This window comes from Dendrobates tinctorius, unplaced genomic scaffold (assembly GCF_039654945.1).
Source record: "Dendrobates tinctorius isolate UK_male_01 unplaced genomic scaffold, ASM3965494v1 ptg000204l, whole genome shotgun sequence".
NCBI lineage: Eukaryota > Metazoa > Chordata > Amphibia > Anura > Dendrobatidae > Dendrobates > Dendrobates tinctorius.
Window position 1 is genome coordinate 1663988 of NW_027361871.1, and position 16391 is coordinate 1680378.

The 16391-nt window shown below is 37.9% G+C and overlaps 16 non-coding genes across 16 annotated transcripts; 7 read left to right on the forward strand and 9 right to left on the reverse strand.

Moving 5' to 3' along the window:
• Nucleotides 1-728: 728 nt before the first annotated feature.
• On the reverse strand, nucleotides 729-802 carry TRNAT-AGU (transfer RNA threonine (anticodon AGU)). The gene has a single exon. It is a non-coding gene; the product is annotated as a tRNA-Thr (tRNA).
• A 556-nt stretch (nucleotides 803-1358) lies between these two features.
• Nucleotides 1359-1440, forward strand: TRNAS-GCU (transfer RNA serine (anticodon GCU)). The gene has a single exon. It is a non-coding gene; the product is annotated as a tRNA-Ser (tRNA).
• A 1060-nt stretch (nucleotides 1441-2500) lies between these two features.
• On the reverse strand, nucleotides 2501-2574 carry TRNAN-AUU (transfer RNA asparagine (anticodon AUU)). Its single transcript has one exon. It is a non-coding gene; the product is annotated as a tRNA-Asn (tRNA).
• Nucleotides 2575-3130: 556 nt separating this feature from the next.
• On the forward strand, nucleotides 3131-3212 carry TRNAS-GCU (transfer RNA serine (anticodon GCU)). The gene has a single exon. It is a non-coding gene; the product is annotated as a tRNA-Ser (tRNA).
• Nucleotides 3213-4272: 1060 nt separating this feature from the next.
• On the reverse strand, nucleotides 4273-4346 carry TRNAN-AUU (transfer RNA asparagine (anticodon AUU)). The gene has a single exon. It is a non-coding gene; the product is annotated as a tRNA-Asn (tRNA).
• Nucleotides 4347-6044: 1698 nt separating this feature from the next.
• Nucleotides 6045-6118, reverse strand: TRNAT-AGU (transfer RNA threonine (anticodon AGU)). The gene has a single exon. It is a non-coding gene; the product is annotated as a tRNA-Thr (tRNA).
• Nucleotides 6119-6674: 556 nt separating this feature from the next.
• Nucleotides 6675-6756, forward strand: TRNAS-GCU (transfer RNA serine (anticodon GCU)). Its single transcript has one exon. It is a non-coding gene; the product is annotated as a tRNA-Ser (tRNA).
• Nucleotides 6757-7816: 1060 nt separating this feature from the next.
• Nucleotides 7817-7890, reverse strand: TRNAN-AUU (transfer RNA asparagine (anticodon AUU)). The gene has a single exon. It is a non-coding gene; the product is annotated as a tRNA-Asn (tRNA).
• Nucleotides 7891-8446: 556 nt separating this feature from the next.
• On the forward strand, nucleotides 8447-8528 carry TRNAS-GCU (transfer RNA serine (anticodon GCU)). Its single transcript has one exon. It is a non-coding gene; the product is annotated as a tRNA-Ser (tRNA).
• A 1060-nt stretch (nucleotides 8529-9588) lies between these two features.
• TRNAN-AUU (transfer RNA asparagine (anticodon AUU)) lies at nucleotides 9589-9662 on the reverse strand. The gene has a single exon. It is a non-coding gene; the product is annotated as a tRNA-Asn (tRNA).
• Nucleotides 9663-11360: 1698 nt separating this feature from the next.
• Nucleotides 11361-11434, reverse strand: TRNAT-AGU (transfer RNA threonine (anticodon AGU)). The gene has a single exon. It is a non-coding gene; the product is annotated as a tRNA-Thr (tRNA).
• A 556-nt stretch (nucleotides 11435-11990) lies between these two features.
• On the forward strand, nucleotides 11991-12072 carry TRNAS-GCU (transfer RNA serine (anticodon GCU)). Its single transcript has one exon. It is a non-coding gene; the product is annotated as a tRNA-Ser (tRNA).
• Nucleotides 12073-13132: 1060 nt separating this feature from the next.
• TRNAT-AGU (transfer RNA threonine (anticodon AGU)) lies at nucleotides 13133-13206 on the reverse strand. Its single transcript has one exon. It is a non-coding gene; the product is annotated as a tRNA-Thr (tRNA).
• Nucleotides 13207-13762: 556 nt separating this feature from the next.
• Nucleotides 13763-13844, forward strand: TRNAS-GCU (transfer RNA serine (anticodon GCU)). Its single transcript has one exon. It is a non-coding gene; the product is annotated as a tRNA-Ser (tRNA).
• A 1060-nt stretch (nucleotides 13845-14904) lies between these two features.
• On the reverse strand, nucleotides 14905-14978 carry TRNAN-AUU (transfer RNA asparagine (anticodon AUU)). The gene has a single exon. It is a non-coding gene; the product is annotated as a tRNA-Asn (tRNA).
• A 556-nt stretch (nucleotides 14979-15534) lies between these two features.
• On the forward strand, nucleotides 15535-15616 carry TRNAS-GCU (transfer RNA serine (anticodon GCU)). Its single transcript has one exon. It is a non-coding gene; the product is annotated as a tRNA-Ser (tRNA).
• The last annotated feature ends 775 nt before the right edge of the window (nucleotides 15617-16391 follow it).

Here is a 16391-nt window from a genome sequence, read left to right on the forward strand (position 1 = left end):
GAAGAATAGAAAGTACTGCTGACATTCAAAATCAAGATTTTCCTTTTACTAAATAGGCTCTTTGACCAACTAAGCCAAAGGACAAACAGGTGCGAAACATTAAAAACGCCTGCTTAGAGAGTTAAACAGCCCTAAACTGAGATAAAGAAGGAAAAGGACTGCTGGCATTCAAATTCAAGATTTTCCATTTACTAAATAGGCTCTTTGACCAACTAAGACAAAGGACAAACAGGTGTGATACATTAGAAAGCCTGCTTAGAGAGTTAAACAGCCCTAAACTGAGATAAAGAAGGAAGAGGACTGCTGGCATTCAAATTCAAGATTTTCTGTTTACTAAACAGGCTCTTTGACCAACTAAGACAAAGGACAAACAGGTGTGATACATTAGAAAGCCTGCTTAGAGAGTTAAGAAGCCCCAAACTGACATAAAGAAAGAACAGCACTGCTGGCATTCAAATTCAAGATTTTCTGTTTGCTAAACAGGCTCTTTGACCAACTAAGCCAAAGGACATAAAGGTGAGATACATTGGATAAACGGATTAGAGATGCATAGAAAGGAGGCATTTCAAAACTAAATCAACTGGTTTTACATTGTCATGCTTGAAACCATCTTTCTTCCTTTATATCGCTTAGATAGAAGAGATTTTTAATCTCACAATTGCACTATCAGTCGCAAGTGAAACACCTATTTTTAAGATAGGAAGCTTCTTTGTGAGGATATGAAAACAAGGCACTGCTGAGATTCGAACTCAGGATCTCCTGTTTACTAGACAGGCGCTTTAACCAACTAAGCCACAGCACCAGAAGATGGAATGCATTTGAAATCCAAGGAAGATTGAAGCACCAATCGAACATTCAACTGGTTAGCGCAGCAAAACAATATTGAGCTTGAGTTCCATTCCACGTAGAGCAGAAACATGGAATAAGATTTCAATCTCAGTCATAACACTTAAGAAGCCAAGTAAATTTTGAAGAGCATTCATTTAAAAAACTGACAAATTTACAGAAGCTGTATCGAGGACAAAGGCTTTGAAGTTTTGCAATTGAATGAGCCATCTTTTAGCACAGCTGAAATTTGGGACTTGTTTTGCTTCCAAGTTATGACACAGAATAGACAGATTGAAGAAATGCCATGGCAAAACCAAAAGGAGGAAAAATTATGACTAATTGATATTAAAAACCTCAGCACTGGTTCATTTCTGATAGAGTTTTCCCCAAGCTAACTTCAAACAACAGGCACTGTAGTTGACGAGATAAGGCAACTCTGACAAAAGCCAACATACAATCTTCAGTGAAAAAACACTGACTGGTAAAAACCCTCTCAACATCTTCCCACCTAAACGCACGGGCACTATGTAGACGAGGTGGCCGAGTGGTTAAGGTGATGGACTGCTAATCCATTGTGCTCTGCATGCATGGGTTCGAATCCCATCCTCGTCGGATTAATCTGCTTCTTCTTTCATGTTGAATGGTTTGGTTTTCATTTTTAACCCAAGCGGTGGACACTTCAAGCATGAAAGTTTACAATACTCCTGTGCTGCTATCAAACTTTGCAGAGTCAGATCTGTAAATCCACTCGTTTTAATTTGTAAAGCTTGATGCCATCCTATATTCTGTAAAGAAAATTATATCCTCTAATTCCTTTTAAAGTGTTTCAACAGCAGAGAATTTTTTTTCTCAATTGCACTATATTAGGGCTGTGGGAAATTAATATTTGATGACAAACAAGAGTAAAAGTCCTCTTTTTGGGGTAAAAACCCACAAAATGAGATGAAGAATAGAAAGTACTGCTGACATTCAAAATCAAGATTTTCCTTTTACTAAATAGGCTCTTTGACCAACTAAGCCAAAGGACAAACAGGTGCGAAACATTAAAAACGCCTGCTTAGAGAGTTAAACAGCCCTAAACTGAGATAAAGAAGGAAAAGGACTGCTGGCATTCAAATTCAAGATTTTCCATTTACTAAATAGGCTCTTTGACCAACTAAGACAAAGGACAAACAGGTGTGATACATTAGAAAGCCTGCTTAGAGAGTTAAACAGCCCTAAACTGAGATAAAGAAGGAAGAGGACTGCTGGCATTCAAATTCAAGATTTTCTGTTTACTAAACAGGCTCTTTGACCAACTAAGACAAAGGACAAACAGGTGTGATACATTAGAAAGCCTGCTTAGAGAGTTAAGAAGCCCCAAACTGACATAAAGAAAGAACAGCACTGCTGGCATTCAAATTCAAGATTTTCTGTTTGCTAAACAGGCTCTTTGACCAACTAAGCCAAAGGACATAAAGGTGAGATACATTGGATAAACGGATTAGAGATGCATAGAAAGGAGGCATTTCAAAACTAAATCAACTGGTTTTACATTGTCATGCTTGAAGCCATCTTTCTTCCTTTATATCTCGTAGATAGAAGAGATTTTTAATCTCACAATTGCACTATCAGTCGCAAGTGAAACACCTATTTTTAAGATAGGAAGCTTCTTTGTGAGGAGACGAAAACAAGGCACTGCTGAGATTCGAACTCAGGATCTCCTGTTTAATAAACAGGCGCTTTAACCAACTAAGCCACAGCACCAGAAGATGGCATGCATTTGAAATCCAAGGAAGATTGAAGCACCAATCGAACATTCAACTGGTTAGCGCAGCAAAACAATATTGAGCTTGAGTTCCATTCCACGTAGAGCAGAAACATGGAATAAGATTTCAATCTCAGTCATAACACTTAAGAAGCCAAGTAAATTTTGAAGAGCATTCATTTAAAAGACTGACAAATTTACAGAAGCTGTATCGAGGACAAAGGCTTTGAAGTTTTGCAATTGAATGAGCCATCTTTTAGCACAGCTGAAATTTGGGACTTGTTTTGCTTCCAAGTTATGACACAGAATAGACAGATTGAAGAAATGCCATGGCAAAACCAAAAGGAGGAAAAATTATGACTAATTGATATTAAAAACCTCAGCACTGGTTCATTTCTGATAGAGTTTTCCCCAAGCTAACTTCAAACAACAGGCACTGTAGTTGACGAGATAAGGCAACTCTGACAAAAGCCAACATACAATCTTCAGTGAAAAAACACTGGCTGGTAAAAACCCTCTCAACATCTTCCCACCTAAACGCACGGGCACTATGTAGACGAGGTGGCCGAGTGGTTAAGGTGATGGACTGCTAATCCATTGTGCTCTGCATGCATGGGTTCGAATCCCATCCTCGTCGGATTAATCTGCTTCTTCTTTCATGTTGAATGGTTTGGTTTTCATTTTTAACCCAAGCGGTGGACACTTCAAGCATGAAAGTTTACAATACTCCTGTGCTGCTATCAAACTTTGCAGAGTCAGATCTGTAAATCCACTCGTTTTAATTTGTAAAGCTTGATGCCATCCTATATTCTGTAAAGAAAATTATATCCTCTAATTCCTTTTAAAGTGTTTCAACAGCAGAGAATTTTTTTTCTCAATTGCACTATATTAGGGCTGTGGGAAATTAATATTTGATGACAAACAAGAGTAAAAGTCCTCTTTTTGGGGTAAAAACCCACAAAATGAGATGAAGAATAGAAAGTACTGCTGACATTCAAAATCAAGATTTTCCTTTTACTAAATAGGCTCTTTGACCAACTAAGCCAAAGGACAAACAGGTGCGAAACATTAAAAACGCCTGCTTAGAGAGTTAAACAGCCCTAAACTGAGATAAAGAAGGAAAAGGACTGCTGGCATTCAAATTCAAGATTTTCCATTTACTAAATAGGCTCTTTGACCAACTAAGACAAAGGACAAACAGGTGTGATACATTAGAAAGCCTGCTTAGAGAGTTAAACAGCCCTAAACTGAGATAAAGAAAGAATAGCACTGCTGGCATTCAAATTCAAGATTTTCTGTTTACTAAACAGGCTCTTTGACCAACTAAGACAAAGGACAAACAGGTGTGATACATTAGAAAGCCTGCTTAGAGAGTTAAGAAGCCCCAAACTGACATAAAGAAAGAACAGCACTGCTGGCATTCAAATTCAAGATTTTCTGTTTGCTAAACAGGCTCTTTGACCAACTAAGCCAAAGGACATAAAGGTGAGATACATTGGATAAACGGATTAGAGATGCATAGAAAGGAGGCATTTCAAAACTAAATCAACTGGTTTTACATTGTCATGCTTGAAGCCATCTTTCTTCCTTTATATCGCTTAGATAGAAGAGATTTTTAATCTCACAATTGCACTATCAGTCGCAAGTGAAACACCTATTTTTAAGATAGGAAGCTTCTTTGTGAGGAGACGAAAACAAGGCACTGCTGAGATTCGAACTCAGGATCTCCTGTTTAATAAACAGGCGCTTTAACCAACTAAGCCACAGCACCAGAAGATGGCATGCATTTGAAATCCAAGGAAGATTGAAGCACCAATCGAACATTCAACTGGTTAGCGCAGCAAAACAATATTGAGCTTGAGTTCCATTCCACGTAGAGCAGAAACATGGAATAAGATTTCAATCTCAGTCATAACACTTAAGAAGCCAAGTAAATTTTGAAGAGCATTCATTTAAAAGACTGACAAATTTACAGAAGCTGTATCGAGGACAAAGGCTTTGAAGTTTTGCAATTGAATGAGCCATCTTTTAGCACAGCTGAAATTTGGGACTTGTTTTGCTTCCAAGTTATGACACAGAATAGACAGATTGAAGAAATGCCATGGCAAAACCAAAATGAGGAAAAATTATGACTAATTGATATTAAAAACCTCAGCACTGGTTCATTTCTGATAGAGTTTTCCCCAAGCTAACTTCAAACAACAGGCACTGTAGTTGACGAGATAAGGCAACTCTGACAAAAGCCAACATACAATCTTCAGTGAAAAAACACTGACTGGTAAAAACCCTCTCAACATCTTCCCACCTAAACGCACAGGCACTATGTAGAAGAGGTGGCCGAGTGGTTAAGGTGATGGACTGCTAATCCATTGTGCTCTGCATGCATGGGTTCGAATCCCATCCTCGTCGGATTAATCTGCTTCTTCTTTCATGTTGAATGGTTTGGTTTTCATTTTTAACCCAAGCGGTGGACACTTCAAGCATGAAATTTTACAATACTCCTGTGCTGCTATCAAACTTTGCAGAGTCAGATCTGTAAATCCACTCGTTTTAATTTGTAAAGCTTGATGCCATCCTATATTCTGTAAAGAAAATTATATCCTCTAATTCCTTTTAAAGTGTTTCAACAGCAGAGAATTTTTTTTCTCAATTGCACTATATTAGGGCTGTGGGAAATTAATATTTGATGACAAACAAGAGTAAAAGTCCTCTTTTTGGGGTAAAAACCCACAAAATGAGATGAAGAATAGAAAGTACTGCTGACATTCAAAATCAAGATTTTCCTTTTACTAAATAGGCTCTTTGACCAACTAAGCCAAAGGACAAACAGGTGCGAAACATTAAAAACGCCTGCTTAGAGAGTTAAACAGCCCTAAACTGAGATAAAGAAGGAAAAGGACTGCTGGCATTCAAATTCAAGATTTTCCATTTACTAAATAGGCTCTTTGACCAACTAAGACAAAGGACAAACAGGTGTGATACATTAGAAAGCCTGCTTAGAGAGTTAAACAGCCCTAAACTGAGATAAAGAAGGAAGAGGACTGCTGGCATTCAAATTCAAGATTTTCTGTTTACTAAACAGGCTCTTTGACCAACTAAGACAAAGGACAAACAGGTGTGATACATTAGAAAGCCTGCTTAGAGAGTTAAGAAGCCCCAAACTGACATAAAGAAAGAACAGCACTGCTGGCATTCAAATTCAAGATTTTCTGTTTGCTAAACAGGCTCTTTGACCAACTAAGCCAAAGGACATAAAGGTGAGATACATTGGATAAACGGATTAGAGATGCATAGAAAGGAGGCATTTCAAAACTAAATCAACTGGTTTTACATTGTCATGCTTGAAACCATCTTTCTTCCTTTATATCGCTTAGATAGAAGAGATTTTTAATCTCACAATTGCACTATCAGTCGCAAGTGAAACACCTATTTTTAAGATAGGAAGCTTCTTTGTGAGGATATGAAAACAAGGCACTGCTGAGATTCGAACTCAGGATCTCCTGTTTACTAGACAGGCGCTTTAACCAACTAAGCCACAGCACCAGAAGATGGAATGCATTTGAAATCCAAGGAAGATTGAAGCACCAATCGAACATTCAACTGGTTAGCGCAGCAAAACAATATTGAGCTTGAGTTCCATTCCACGTAGAGCAGAAACATGGAATAAGATTTCAATCTCAGTCATAACACTTAAGAAGCCAAGTAAATTTTGAAGAGCATTCATTTAAAAAACTGACAAATTTACAGAAGCTGTATCGAGGACAAAGGCTTTGAAGTTTTGCAATTGAATGAGCCATCTTTTAGCACAGCTGAAATTTGGGACTTGTTTTGCTTCCAAGTTATGACACAGAATAGACAGATTGAAGAAATGCCATGGCAAAACCAAAAGGAGGAAAAATTATGACTAATTGATATTAAAAACCTCAGCACTGGTTCATTTCTGATAGAGTTTTCCCCAAGCTAACTTCAAACAACAGGCACTGTAGTTGACGAGATAAGGCAACTCTGACAAAAGCCAACATACAATCTTCAGTGAAAAAACACTGACTGGTAAAAACCCTCTCAACATCTTCCCACCTAAACGCACGGGCACTATGTAGACGAGGTGGCCGAGTGGTTAAGGTGATGGACTGCTAATCCATTGTGCTCTGCATGCATGGGTTCGAATCCCATCCTCGTCGGATTAATCTGCTTCTTCTTTCATGTTGAATGGTTTGGTTTTCATTTTTAACCCAAGCGGTGGACACTTCAAGCATGAAAGTTTACAATACTCCTGTGCTGCTATCAAACTTTGCAGAGTCAGATCTGTAAATCCACTCGTTTTAATTTGTAAAGCTTGATGCCATCCTATATTCTGTAAAGAAAATTATATCCTCTAATTCCTTTTAAAGTGTTTCAACAGCAGAGAATTTTTTTTCTCAATTGCACTATATTAGGGCTGTGGGAAATTAATATTTGATGACAAACAAGAGTAAAAGTCCTCTTTTTGGGGTAAAAACCCACAAAATGAGATGAAGAATAGAAAGTACTGCTGACATTCAAAATCAAGATTTTCCTTTTACTAAATAGGCTCTTTGACCAACTAAGCCAAAGGACAAACAGGTGCGAAACATTAAAAACGCCTGCTTAGAGAGTTAAACAGCCCTAAACTGAGATAAAGAAGGAAAAGGACTGCTGGCATTCAAATTCAAGATTTTCCATTTACTAAATAGGCTCTTTGACCAACTAAGACAAAGGACAAACAGGTGTGATACATTAGAAAGCCTGCTTAGAGAGTTAAACAGCCCTAAACTGAGATAAAGAAGGAAGAGGACTGCTGGCATTCAAATTCAAGATTTTCTGTTTACTAAACAGGCTCTTTGACCAACTAAGACAAAGGACAAACAGGTGTGATACATTAGAAAGCCTGCTTAGAGAGTTAAGAAGCCCCAAACTGACATAAAGAAAGAACAGCACTGCTGGCATTCAAATTCAAGATTTTCTGTTTGCTAAACAGGCTCTTTGACCAACTAAGCCAAAGGACATAAAGGTGAGATACATTGGATAAACGGATTAGAGATGCATAGAAAGGAGGCATTTCAAAACTAAATCAACTGGTTTTACATTGTCATGCTTGAAGCCATCTTTCTTCCTTTATATCTCGTAGATAGAAGAGATTTTTAATCTCACAATTGCACTATCAGTCGCAAGTGAAACACCTATTTTTAAGATAGGAAGCTTCTTTGTGAGGAGACGAAAACAAGGCACTGCTGAGATTCGAACTCAGGATCTCCTGTTTAATAAACAGGCGCTTTAACCAACTAAGCCACAGCACCAGAAGATGGCATGCATTTGAAATCCAAGGAAGATTGAAGCACCAATCGAACATTCAACTGGTTAGCGCAGCAAAACAATATTGAGCTTGAGTTCCATTCCACGTAGAGCAGAAACATGGAATAAGATTTCAATCTCAGTCATAACACTTAAGAAGCCAAGTAAATTTTGAAGAGCATTCATTTAAAAGACTGACAAATTTACAGAAGCTGTATCGAGGACAAAGGCTTTGAAGTTTTGCAATTGAATGAGCCATCTTTTAGCACAGCTGAAATTTGGGACTTGTTTTGCTTCCAAGTTATGACACAGAATAGACAGATTGAAGAAATGCCATGGCAAAACCAAAAGGAGGAAAAATTATGACTAATTGATATTAAAAACCTCAGCACTGGTTCATTTCTGATAGAGTTTTCCCCAAGCTAACTTCAAACAACAGGCACTGTAGTTGACGAGATAAGGCAACTCTGACAAAAGCCAACATACAATCTTCAGTGAAAAAACACTGGCTGGTAAAAACCCTCTCAACATCTTCCCACCTAAACGCACGGGCACTATGTAGACGAGGTGGCCGAGTGGTTAAGGTGATGGACTGCTAATCCATTGTGCTCTGCATGCATGGGTTCGAATCCCATCCTCGTCGGATTAATCTGCTTCTTCTTTCATGTTGAATGGTTTGGTTTTCATTTTTAACCCAAGCGGTGGACACTTCAAGCATGAAAGTTTACAATACTCCTGTGCTGCTATCAAACTTTGCAGAGTCAGATCTGTAAATCCACTCGTTTTAATTTGTAAAGCTTGATGCCATCCTATATTCTGTAAAGAAAATTATATCCTCTAATTCCTTTTAAAGTGTTTCAACAGCAGAGAATTTTTTTTCTCAATTGCACTATATTAGGGCTGTGGGAAATTAATATTTGATGACAAACAAGAGTAAAAGTCCTCTTTTTGGGGTAAAAACCCACAAAATGAGATGAAGAATAGAAAGTACTGCTGACATTCAAAATCAAGATTTTCCTTTTACTAAATAGGCTCTTTGACCAACTAAGCCAAAGGACAAACAGGTGCGAAACATTAAAAACGCCTGCTTAGAGAGTTAAACAGCCCTAAACTGAGATAAAGAAGGAAAAGGACTGCTGGCATTCAAATTCAAGATTTTCCATTTACTAAATAGGCTCTTTGACCAACTAAGACAAAGGACAAACAGGTGTGATACATTAGAAAGCCTGCTTAGAGAGTTAAACAGCCCTAAACTGAGATAAAGAAAGAATAGCACTGCTGGCATTCAAATTCAAGATTTTCTGTTTACTAAACAGGCTCTTTGACCAACTAAGACAAAGGACAAACAGGTGTGATACATTAGAAAGCCTGCTTAGAGAGTTAAGAAGCCCCAAACTGACATAAAGAAAGAACAGCACTGCTGGCATTCAAATTCAAGATTTTCTGTTTGCTAAACAGGCTCTTTGACCAACTAAGCCAAAGGACATAAAGGTGAGATACATTGGATAAACGGATTAGAGATGCATAGAAAGGAGGCATTTCAAAACTAAATCAACTGGTTTTACATTGTCATGCTTGAAGCCATCTTTCTTCCTTTATATCGCTTAGATAGAAGAGATTTTTAATCTCACAATTGCACTATCAGTCGCAAGTGAAACACCTATTTTTAAGATAGGAAGCTTCTTTGTGAGGAGACGAAAACAAGGCACTGCTGAGATTCGAACTCAGGATCTCCTGTTTAATAAACAGGCGCTTTAACCAACTAAGCCACAGCACCAGAAGATGGCATGCATTTGAAATCCAAGGAAGATTGAAGCACCAATCGAACATTCAACTGGTTAGCGCAGCAAAACAATATTGAGCTTGAGTTCCATTCCACGTAGAGCAGAAACATGGAATAAGATTTCAATCTCAGTCATAACACTTAAGAAGCCAAGTAAATTTTGAAGAGCATTCATTTAAAAGACTGACAAATTTACAGAAGCTGTATCGAGGACAAAGGCTTTGAAGTTTTGCAATTGAATGAGCCATCTTTTAGCACAGCTGAAATTTGGGACTTGTTTTGCTTCCAAGTTATGACACAGAATAGACAGATTGAAGAAATGCCATGGCAAAACCAAAATGAGGAAAAATTATGACTAATTGATATTAAAAACCTCAGCACTGGTTCATTTCTGATAGAGTTTTCCCCAAGCTAACTTCAAACAACAGGCACTGTAGTTGACGAGATAAGGCAACTCTGACAAAAGCCAACATACAATCTTCAGTGAAAAAACACTGACTGGTAAAAACCCTCTCAACATCTTCCCACCTAAACGCACAGGCACTATGTAGAAGAGGTGGCCGAGTGGTTAAGGTGATGGACTGCTAATCCATTGTGCTCTGCATGCATGGGTTCGAATCCCATCCTCGTCGGATTAATCTGCTTCTTCTTTCATGTTGAATGGTTTGGTTTTCATTTTTAACCCAAGCGGTGGACACTTCAAGCATGAAATTTTACAATACTCCTGTGCTGCTATCAAACTTTGCAGAGTCAGATCTGTAAATCCACTCGTTTTAATTTGTAAAGCTTGATGCCATCCTATATTCTGTAAAGAAAATTATATCCTCTAATTCCTTTTAAAGTGTTTCAACAGCAGAGAATTTTTTTTCTCAATTGCACTATATTAGGGCTGTGGGAAATTAATATTTGATGACAAACAAGAGTAAAAGTCCTCTTTTTGGGGTAAAAACCCACAAAATGAGATGAAGAATAGAAAGTACTGCTGACATTCAAAATCAAGATTTTCCTTTTACTAAATAGGCTCTTTGACCAACTAAGCCAAAGGACAAACAGGTGCGAAACATTAAAAACGCCTGCTTAGAGAGTTAAACAGCCCTAAACTGAGATAAAGAAGGAAAAGGACTGCTGGCATTCAAATTCAAGATTTTCCATTTACTAAATAGGCTCTTTGACCAACTAAGACAAAGGACAAACAGGTGTGATACATTAGAAAGCCTGCTTAGAGAGTTAAACAGCCCTAAACTGAGATAAAGAAGGAAGAGGACTGCTGGCATTCAAATTCAAGATTTTCTGTTTACTAAACAGGCTCTTTGACCAACTAAGACAAAGGACAAACAGGTGTGATACATTAGAAAGCCTGCTTAGAGAGTTAAGAAGCCCCAAACTGACATAAAGAAAGAACAGCACTGCTGGCATTCAAATTCAAGATTTTCTGTTTGCTAAACAGGCTCTTTGACCAACTAAGCCAAAGGACATAAAGGTGAGATACATTGGATAAACGGATTAGAGATGCATAGAAAGGAGGCATTTCAAAACTAAATCAACTGGTTTTACATTGTCATGCTTGAAACCATCTTTCTTCCTTTATATCGCTTAGATAGAAGAGATTTTTAATCTCACAATTGCACTATCAGTCGCAAGTGAAACACCTATTTTTAAGATAGGAAGCTTCTTTGTGAGGATATGAAAACAAGGCACTGCTGAGATTCGAACTCAGGATCTCCTGTTTACTAGACAGGCGCTTTAACCAACTAAGCCACAGCACCAGAAGATGGAATGCATTTGAAATCCAAGGAAGATTGAAGCACCAATCGAACATTCAACTGGTTAGCGCAGCAAAACAATATTGAGCTTGAGTTCCATTCCACGTAGAGCAGAAACATGGAATAAGATTTCAATCTCAGTCATAACACTTAAGAAGCCAAGTAAATTTTGAAGAGCATTCATTTAAAAAACTGACAAATTTACAGAAGCTGTATCGAGGACAAAGGCTTTGAAGTTTTGCAATTGAATGAGCCATCTTTTAGCACAGCTGAAATTTGGGACTTGTTTTGCTTCCAAGTTATGACACAGAATAGACAGATTGAAGAAATGCCATGGCAAAACCAAAAGGAGGAAAAATTATGACTAATTGATATTAAAAACCTCAGCACTGGTTCATTTCTGATAGAGTTTTCCCCAAGCTAACTTCAAACAACAGGCACTGTAGTTGACGAGATAAGGCAACTCTGACAAAAGCCAACATACAATCTTCAGTGAAAAAACACTGACTGGTAAAAACCCTCTCAACATCTTCCCACCTAAACGCACGGGCACTATGTAGACGAGGTGGCCGAGTGGTTAAGGTGATGGACTGCTAATCCATTGTGCTCTGCATGCATGGGTTCGAATCCCATCCTCGTCGGATTAATCTGCTTCTTCTTTCATGTTGAATGGTTTGGTTTTCATTTTTAACCCAAGCGGTGGACACTTCAAGCATGAAAGTTTACAATACTCCTGTGCTGCTATCAAACTTTGCAGAGTCAGATCTGTAAATCCACTCGTTTTAATTTGTAAAGCTTGATGCCATCCTATATTCTGTAAAGAAAATTATATCCTCTAATTCCTTTTAAAGTGTTTCAACAGCAGAGAATTTTTTTTCTCAATTGCACTATATTAGGGCTGTGGGAAATTAATATTTGATGACAAACAAGAGTAAAAGTCCTCTTTTTGGGGTAAAAACCCACAAAATGAGATGAAGAATAGAAAGTACTGCTGACATTCAAAATCAAGATTTTCCTTTTACTAAATAGGCTCTTTGACCAACTAAGCCAAAGGACAAACAGGTGCGAAACATTAAAAACGCCTGCTTAGAGAGTTAAACAGCCCTAAACTGAGATAAAGAAGGAAAAGGACTGCTGGCATTCAAATTCAAGATTTTCCATTTACTAAATAGGCTCTTTGACCAACTAAGACAAAGGACAAACAGGTGTGATACATTAGAAAGCCTGCTTAGAGAGTTAAACAGCCCTAAACTGAGATAAAGAAGGAAGAGGACTGCTGGCATTCAAATTCAAGATTTTCTGTTTACTAAACAGGCTCTTTGACCAACTAAGACAAAGGACAAACAGGTGTGATACATTAGAAAGCCTGCTTAGAGAGTTAAGAAGCCCCAAACTGACATAAAGAAAGAACAGCACTGCTGGCATTCAAATTCAAGATTTTCTGTTTGCTAAACAGGCTCTTTGACCAACTAAGCCAAAGGACATAAAGGTGAGATACATTGGATAAACGGATTAGAGATGCATAGAAAGGAGGCATTTCAAAACTAAATCAACTGGTTTTACATTGTCATGCTTGAAACCATCTTTCTTCCTTTATATCGCTTAGATAGAAGAGATTTTTAATCTCACAATTGCACTATCAGTCGCAAGTGAAACACCTATTTTTAAGATAGGAAGCTTCTTTGTGAGGATATGAAAACAAGGCACTGCTGAGATTCGAACTCAGGATCTCCTGTTTACTAGACAGGCGCTTTAACCAACTAAGCCACAGCACCAGAAGATGGAATGCATTTGAAATCCAAGGAAGATTGAAGCACCAATCGAACATTCAACTGGTTAGCGCAGCAAAACAATATTGAGCTTGAGTTCCATTCCACGTAGAGCAGAAACATGGAATAAGATTTCAATCTCAGTCATAACACTTAAGAAGCCAAGTAAATTTTGAAGAGCATTCATTTAAAAAACTGACAAATTTACAGAAGCTGTATCGAGGACAAAGGCTTTGAAGTTTTGCAATTGAATGAGCCATCTTTTAGCACAGCTGAAATTTGGGACTTGTTTTGCTTCCAAGTTATGACACAGAATAGACAGATTGAAGAAATGCCATGGCAAAACCAAAAGGAGGAAAAATTATGACTAATTGATATTAAAAACCTCAGCACTGGTTCATTTCTGATAGAGTTTTCCCCAAGCTAACTTCAAACAACAGGCACTGTAGTTGACGAGATAAGGCAACTCTGACAAAAGCCAACATACAATCTTCAGTGAAAAAACACTGACTGGTAAAAACCCTCTCAACATCTTCCCACCTAAACGCACGGGCACTATGTAGACGAGGTGGCCGAGTGGTTAAGGTGATGGACTGCTAATCCATTGTGCTCTGCATGCATGGGTTCGAATCCCATCCTCGTCGGATTAATCTGCTTCTTCTTTCATGTTGAATGGTTTGGTTTTCATTTTTAACCCAAGCGGTGGACACTTCAAGCATGAAAGTTTACAATACTCCTGTGCTGCTATCAAACTTTGCAGAGTCAGATCTGTAAATCCACTCGTTTTAATTTGTAAAGCTTGATGCCATCCTATATTCTGTAAAGAAAATTATATCCTCTAATTCCTTTTAAAGTGTTTCAACAGCAGAGAATTTTTTTTCTCAATTGCACTATATTAGGGCTGTGGGAAATTAATATTTGATGACAAACAAGAGTAAAAGTCCTCTTTTTGGGGTAAAAACCCACAAAATGAGATGAAGAATAGAAAGTACTGCTGACATTCAAAATCAAGATTTTCCTTTTACTAAATAGGCTCTTTGACCAACTAAGCCAAAGGACAAACAGGTGCGAAACATTAAAAACGCCTGCTTAGAGAGTTAAACAGCCCTAAACTGAGATAAAGAAGGAAAAGGACTGCTGGCATTCAAATTCAAGATTTTCCATTTACTAAATAGGCTCTTTGACCAACTAAGACAAAGGACAAACAGGTGTGATACATTAGAAAGCCTGCTTAGAGAGTTAAACAGCCCTAAACTGAGATAAAGAAGGAAGAGGACTGCTGGCATTCAAATTCAAGATTTTCTGTTTACTAAACAGGCTCTTTGACCAACTAAGACAAAGGACAAACAGGTGTGATACATTAGAAAGCCTGCTTAGAGAGTTAAGAAGCCCCAAACTGACATAAAGAAAGAACAGCACTGCTGGCATTCAAATTCAAGATTTTCTGTTTGCTAAACAGGCTCTTTGACCAACTAAGCCAAAGGACATAAAGGTGAGATACATTGGATAAACGGATTAGAGATGCATAGAAAGGAGGCATTTCAAAACTAAATCAACTGGTTTTACATTGTCATGCTTGAAGCCATCTTTCTTCCTTTATATCTCGTAGATAGAAGAGATTTTTAATCTCACAATTGCACTATCAGTCGCAAGTGAAACACCTATTTTTAAGATAGGAAGCTTCTTTGTGAGGAGACGAAAACAAGGCACTGCTGAGATTCGAACTCAGGATCTCCTGTTTAATAAACAGGCGCTTTAACCAACTAAGCCACAGCACCAGAAGATGGCATGCATTTGAAATCCAAGGAAGATTGAAGCACCAATCGAACATTCAACTGGTTAGCGCAGCAAAACAATATTGAGCTTGAGTTCCATTCCACGTAGAGCAGAAACATGGAATAAGATTTCAATCTCAGTCATAACACTTAAGAAGCCAAGTAAATTTTGAAGAGCATTCATTTAAAAGACTGACAAATTTACAGAAGCTGTATCGAGGACAAAGGCTTTGAAGTTTTGCAATTGAATGAGCCATCTTTTAGCACAGCTGAAATTTGGGACTTGTTTTGCTTCCAAGTTATGACACAGAATAGACAGATTGAAGAAATGCCATGGCAAAACCAAAAGGAGGAAAAATTATGACTAATTGATATTAAAAACCTCAGCACTGGTTCATTTCTGATAGAGTTTTCCCCAAGCTAACTTCAAACAACAGGCACTGTAGTTGACGAGATAAGGCAACTCTGACAAAAGCCAACATACAATCTTCAGTGAAAAAACACTGGCTGGTAAAAACCCTCTCAACATCTTCCCACCTAAACGCACGGGCACTATGTAGACGAGGTGGCCGAGTGGTTAAGGTGATGGACTGCTAATCCATTGTGCTCTGCATGCATGGGTTCGAATCCCATCCTCGTCGGATTAATCTGCTTCTTCTTTCATGTTGAATGGTTTGGTTTTCATTTTTAACCCAAGCGGTGGACACTTCAAGCATGAAAGTTTACAATACTCCTGTGCTGCTATCAAACTTTGCAGAGTCAGATCTGTAAATCCACTCGTTTTAATTTGTAAAGCTTGATGCCATCCTATATTCTGTAAAGAAAATTATATCCTCTAATTCCTTTTAAAGTGTTTCAACAGCAGAGAATTTTTTTTCTCAATTGCACTATATTAGGGCTGTGGGAAATTAATATTTGATGACAAACAAGAGTAAAAGTCCTCTTTTTGGGGTAAAAACCCACAAAATGAGATGAAGAATAGAAAGTACTGCTGACATTCAAAATCAAGATTTTCCTTTTACTAAATAGGCTCTTTGACCAACTAAGCCAAAGGACAAACAGGTGCGAAACATTAAAAACGCCTGCTTAGAGAGTTAAACAGCCCTAAACTGAGATAAAGAAGGAAAAGGACTGCTGGCATTCAAATTCAAGATTTTCCATTTACTAAATAGGCTCTTTGACCAACTAAGACAAAGGACAAACAGGTGTGATACATTAGAAAGCCTGCTTAGAGAGTTAAACAGCCCTAAACTGAGATAAAGAAAGAATAGCACTGCTGGCATTCAAATTCAAGATTTTCTGTTTACTAAACAGGCTCTTTGACCAACTAAGACAAAGGACAAACAGGTGTGATACATTAGAAAGCCTGCTTAGAGAGTTAAGAAGCCCCAAACTGACATAAAGAAAGAACAGCAC